General features: G+C 36.3%; 1 non-coding gene across 1 annotated transcript; it reads right to left on the bottom strand.

The window, feature by feature from the left end:
- Positions 1-6,325: 6,325 nt before the first annotated feature.
- LOC122094965 lies at positions 6,326-6,431 on the bottom strand. Its single transcript, XR_006144979.1, has one exon. It is a non-coding gene; the product is annotated as a U6 spliceosomal RNA (small nuclear RNA).
- Positions 6,432-6,660: the final 229 nt, after the last annotated feature.

Genomic DNA, 6,660 nt, shown 5'->3' with positions numbered 1-6,660 from the left:
GAATACCTAATTTTAAACAGAATGTCACCATCTCTGATGTCAGTGGCCTTGAAAATAGATGTTCAAATAAGACAAACTTATTTAGGCTTTTTGGTGGAAGAGAGGAGTATTACTAGAGTTCTATCCAGGAGTTCTCTGCTTGCTAGACAGGACTTTGCTTCTATAACACCAAGCAACTCAACCACTTTTGCCATACTTCTAGTCCATAGTATTTGCTTGAGGTCTTGAACTTTTTGCACAGGTGTGATCTTAGATTGACTGAGACTTTGTTACCTATGCCTCTCAATAAGTAGCTAGGATTTCAGATGTGAATCACGATGGCTAGCTCATTTGTTGAGATGGGAGATGGCTGTCTTGGCAATTATTTCTGTGGCCTGGCCTCAGACCACGATCCTTGTCATTTCTTCTTCCCAATCAGCTGGGATTACAGAATTGGACTACTATGCTTGGTGTACATGACACCTTCTTTTTTTTAAAGAGGATTTTATTGTAAAACTACTGTATAATGGGGTTATAGTTACTTGAGCAATGTAATGAGCGCATTTTCTATCAAGCATTGTTACCTCCTCCTCTGTTTTTCCCCTAACACCCTTCCCTCCCACCTCCACAACTTCAATCCGCCTCTCCCCTCTTCCCCGCTTCCCTGCCTAAATTGTAATCATCTTTTCTCAACCGAGTCTCTTATGCATGTCATTGTTACAATGGGTCGGCTTGTGTCCCTATTTAAACATTTTGTTTTTTCCCTTCTCCTCCCCAAGCTAGGGAAATGTGTATACAAGATGCGGGGCACCGATTTCAAATATAGTGAAAACAGGGGTTATTCTGTGGGGGAGGAACATACAAAGAAACAAAAAAAATCACATGTTTGATTATAAACCTTTATCTTGGGGTTCATTTCGCTTCACATCATCTTATCTGATCATATATACATAGCTTTTGAACTTTTATCCTTGTCCCAGGCATACACTAGTTATTGCAAATAAGGAAACCTTAGGACCTATGTTTATTTGGGTCTGGATTACTTCATGTAATATAACTTTTTCCAAGACTCCAGTTAGATCTCCTATGACCCAGCAATCCCACTTTGGGGCATTTACCAAATGATCACAAACAAATCCATACTAAGCTACCAGCACAACGATTTTTATTGCAACATTATTTAACATAGCTCATATATGGAACCAACCCAGGGGCCCCTCAGTAGATGAACTGATCATGAAAATGTGTTATATATACACAATGGAATCCTATGCCACATTAGAAAGAAATTATGAAATGGAAAGACTTGGAAAAATTATATTAAGTGAAATAAGCCAGGCCCAAAGAAACATATGTCCCATGGTTTCCCTTATTTGAAATAACTAGTATATGTCTGAGACAAGTAGAAACTGTCAGATAAGTTGATTTGAGGCGAAATGAACCCCAAGATAAGGCTTCAAACGTCTTTTTTTTCTTTTGCTTGTTTCTAATATATTTATAAGAAGATTATTTTTTTGTTGCTTTGTATGGCCTTCCTCCATGGTATAACCCCTGTTTTCACTATATTTGATGTTTATATAATTTGTGGAGGGGAAGGGAAAACCAAATTGTTTAAATAGGGATATAGGTGGACCCATTGCAACCATGAGATGTTCAAGACATTATGTCAAAAAGAACTTTACTACTTTACCTTGGGGTGGGGGGACACGGGGTGGGGGCAGATGGAAAGGGATGGGAAGGGGAAATAAAGGAGAAGGCAATTCTTGATAAGAAATGTACTCATTACATTGCCCATGTAATTGCAAACCCTCTGTACGGTATTTTCCCAATAAAAAAAGAGAAAATGTGATGTATATGTATATTTATGTATATATATATATGTATATGTATATATACGCGTGTGTGTGTATATATGTAATGGAATTCTATGCCTCTGTCAGAAAAATGACATCGCTCATTTGTAAGGAAATAGAAAGATGTGAAAAAAATTATATTAAGTGAAATATACCAGGCCCAAATAAACATAGGTGCCTTGTTTCCTTTACTTCCTTTCCTTGTAGTAACTAGTACATGGTACCATATGACCATATAAGATGATGTTAATTGAAATGAACCCCAAGATAGGGAGACAACTGATTTTTTAATCCATGAGATTCTTATCTCTATATAATCCCCAAAATAAAGTTGGAAGGGGAGCTTCAGTTCATGTATAGAGCACCACCTATTAGGGAAAAAGCTTAAGTGAGAAGGTAAGATCCTGAGTTTAAACCAAAATATCAGCTCTTAAAATAGTTGATTTCTTTTCCTTGAGGTTTTTATTAAATTGCTCGAAAATAATCAACATTGAATTTATGTTTAACACTACTATTAAAATCCAGTTATATTTATTGATGTTATTCTTTGTTTTCCTAAATTTTACTTACACGTTAATATCCAGTAACGGGAAGAGGTGACTATTGTTTCACAAGTTTTTATGGCAGTTGAATATGTGTATGATAGATGCATACAAGGAATTTGGACTGAAAATAGATATGTGCAAGCTCTTTACATAAAGAAATGATAGTTGAAGAAGCTGTGGGCATGTATGAAATAAACTAAAGAAACAGCAAGGAAAGATATGGTATGATTCTGGAAAACACACAATTTTGAAAGAAAAAAAACAAGTAAAATATGTAGCTTTTAGTAAGAACTTTGTAACACACACACATTTTATTCCTTATTTCTACTGTAAGGCATTTCAGTAAAGTTTATTTTACAAAGTTAAACATGATTGACAATTAATATTAACAGGCTTCTGTGTCAGGTAAGCAACTATTCTAGCCAGTTGCCAGGGGTTCATGCTTATAATCCTAGCTACTCAGAGGGCTGAGAACTCTAGATCCTAGTTCAAAGCCAAGTTGAAGAGGAAAGTTGGTGAGACTTTTCTGTTCAATTAACCACGAGATAAGTGGAAGCCTCACTGTGGCTCAAAGTGCACGCACTAGCCTTGAGTAATAAATCTCAGAGACAGAACCTAGGCCCAGAGATTTAGCTCTCTGAAATTATTCTTAAAATACTTGTTCTCAGGATTCCTTTAACTTGTCTGGAAGAATGTTTTAAACTTAGGGATTTTTTATTTCATGTTATCATCATTGATTTTTAGGATGTGCAGAGAAAAATTATTTATAGTCAGAACTGGTTTATATTGCTTTGTATTACACATTCCCTCTACACCAGAGATCAGCTGGAAAGCAGATGGCCAAATCCTGGTGGTTGGCAATGAAGATACATATGTGTTCTTTGAGCAAAGAAACAAACTTATGAAATGGTAGCCTTTATATATAACACCTTAATAGTAACAATAAAATTAATGTTATTACTATTATTACTTTTTGTCATTTGTGGTGTTTGAACTCTGGGTCTGGTCATTGTCCCTCAGCTCTTCAGCTCAATTCTAGCATTCTACCACTTGAACAACAGTGCCACTTCACATTTTCTGAACCTTTAATTGGAGATAAGGGTCTCACAGACTTTCCTCCCTGGACTGGCTTTGAACAGAGCCTTTCAGTTCTCAGACTCTTTAGTAGCTAGAATTACAGGTGTGAGCCACTGGGCCCCGGCAGTAAAATTATTTTGGAAAAGATAAAAACCCAGATTGTATCCTTAAAAAATTACAATCTACAAAGCGTATCTGTAATGTTAGTTGTGTCAAGTCACCATAGGCAGCAATCATTTTTAGATCTCACTATGTCTTATCTAATGCCAGATAATATTTCATTAATTTATTTTACTTTTTCCTAACAAAGTTCATCATGAATGGCTACAGCAAAATTTTCTAGTGAGCATCAACAATTCTTCAACATATTTATTTCAACAAACAACATTTTGCATTTAGTTGTTGTTGTTGTTTAATTTTGCCGGCGGTGGGGCTTGAAATTAGGGCCTGGGCCCTCTCCCTGAGCTTCTTTGATCCAGACTAGCACTCTACCAATTGAGCCACAGTACCAATTCCAATTTTTCTGCTTATGTCAATCTGAGGAATCAAATCAAGTGCTTCATGCATGTGAGGCCAGCTCTCTACCACTAACCACATTCCCAGTTATTGGGACTTTTGTTGTTGTTTTAAGATAGCATTTTACTATGTGTCCTTCTGTTGGCCTAAAACATAGGCTGGTCTCAAGCTAACTTCTAAATCATCCTCTCAAGTTCAGAGATTACAAACATTGACCACCATATTCTGCTCAGGATTCTTGGTGAGAGAATACTCTTTCTGATATAGAAAGAGTTATTCTGTCTTCCTTGGACTCAAGGGATTTTGCATTCAGCATTTTAATCACATTCTGTCGTGGTGTGTTTCCACTTCTAGATCAATAGAAATATTTCAGGTTCTGAACTTGAAGCTGATCCCTGCCATCCAGCAACATCACATTCTTGTGAATAGCACTAGCTGGCCTCATGAGCATAGCAGCCAGCTGGAGCTCAGCTATCTGATGGCTTGGGCTCCAACAATGCAATCATTTCTGTGCACAGACTGAAAACTGTCATAGGTAATTTTGATTTATTCCATTCTATTATCAGCTAAATTCTATTCTCAGCTTTGTATGCTTTAAAATCTCTTAAATATTAATTACTATTTTCCTACATTCTCAAAAGTAACATCTATGTCTTACTCTAAAATTAATTCAAGCATGCAAAAATATTAATGTAGTTGCTGTCGACCAATGGCTCATATTTTAAAACCTGGCTACTTTAGAGGAAAAATCGGAGGATCCTGGTTTAAAGCAGACTATGCAGAAAAATCTGAAACATTTCTCCAATTGAGAAACCAAAATCCTGAAGCTTTTCAACTTTTCTGCTTATCCAAGACATATACTAGTTATTGCAAATAAGGGATACCATGGGACCTATGTTTTTTTGGACTTGGCTTACATCAGTTAATATAATTTTTTCCAAGTCTTTCCATTTCCTAACAAATTGGGCGATGTCATTCTTTCTGATGGAGGCATAGAATTAATATATAGACATATATATATATGTATATATATGTATATATATAGTATATGTGTGAGTGTGTGTGTGTACACACATATACACACAGAACATTTTCCTTTTTTGTTTTTTAGAGCAACTTAGTTTTCCACCTTCATCATTTTTTCAAATGTTTTTATTGTGATTAAGTGGTTACATAAGTTCCCAAATTTCACAATATTGTGGGATAGTGATGCTTAGTTAAAGTCACAAACACATTCTAACTTTGATGGAGCAAATTGTCTATTATGGTCTACAACATTTATGAGTTCTATGAGCTTTGCAAAAGAGTTATTTCTTCTATATGCATACTTCTTTGTTTTGAAATATGTATATTTTTTTGTTTTGTAAAACGTCAGCTGTTCCCTCTTTCCCACTTGTTCCCTCCCTCCCTGCAGTGACATGGAGTTGCTTTGTTCATTTTGGTCAATGTCCAGTGCAGCTGATGGATCCCGCTGGTGTATGTTTTTCCCTGATTCCCTCTAGTCCTGTGTCATCCTCCTGGTTTCCTTTCAGTGTGCACATATGATCAGCAGAATGGGGTTATTTAGTAGTGATTCGATCAGATGAGTGGAAGTTCTTGGTTTCTTAAGTGTTGTTAATTTTGTCGTATCACCTTACATTTTGGATTTAACATCCACTTATCATGGAGACCATGTGCCGTTCGTCTATTGCTTTTGGCTTACCTCGCTCAACATAATTTCCTGTAACTTGATTGATTTCCCTGCTAAAGCCATTATTTTGTCCTTTCTAATGACTGGAAAATATTCCGTTGTGTATAGTTACCACAGCTTTTGGATCTATTCATCTCTGGTGGGACATACGGGTTGTTTTCATATCCTGGCTATTGTGAACAGTGCTGCAATAAACATGGAGGTGCATATGTCATTGAATATTGGTAACTGTTGTTCAGGATAGATGCCTAGAATTAGTATGAGTAGGCCATAAGGAAGGTCAATATTTAGCTTTCTGAGGACTCACTAGACTGCTTTCCAAAGTGGTTGTGTAAGTGTACATTCACACACACACACACACACACACACAGAATGTTTTCTTGATCATTCTTCTACTGAGGGGCATCGGGGTTGGTTTCATATCTTAGCTATGGCAAATAATGCTACAATGAACATTGTTGTGGTGGTAGTTTTAGTATGGACTTGTTTGTGATCATTTAGGGGAATGCCCAAAAGTGGGATTGCTGTGTAATAGGGGAGCTCTATGTGGAGTCTTTTGAGGAAACTCCAAACTGCTTTCCAAAGTGGATGAACAAGTTTACACTCCCACCAAGAATGCAGTAGGCTTCCCTTCTGGCCACATCCCTTCCAGCATCTGTTGTTGTAAAAATATGGAACGATTCACTAATTTGTGTGTCATCCTTGTGCAGGGACCATGTTAATCTTCTCTGTATGTTCCAATTTTATTGTATGTGCAGCCAAATTGAGCACAGAACATTTTTATATATATAAAGTGTAATTGATTTTCTTAAACTAGACAATTCAACAAAAAGTAAGAATTTTGAAATTTTAGAAACATTTATTTCTTACATAAGCATACATTTAAGAATAAAGTCAAGATTGACATGTCAAAAACAAAATAATTCCAGGTATTTGTTGTTCATGAGATGTATAGGAGGAGGAATTCAATTATTCTACACAAGGCACCTGTCATAGTGAT

The sequence above is a fragment of the Dipodomys spectabilis genome, unplaced genomic scaffold (genome assembly GCF_019054845.1).
Source record: "Dipodomys spectabilis isolate Male_0828 unplaced genomic scaffold, ASM1905484v1 ptg000012l, whole genome shotgun sequence".
NCBI lineage: Eukaryota > Metazoa > Chordata > Mammalia > Rodentia > Heteromyidae > Dipodomys > Dipodomys spectabilis.
Note: the sequence above shows the minus strand (reverse complement) of the source record. Positions and strands in the feature narration are given on the sequence as shown.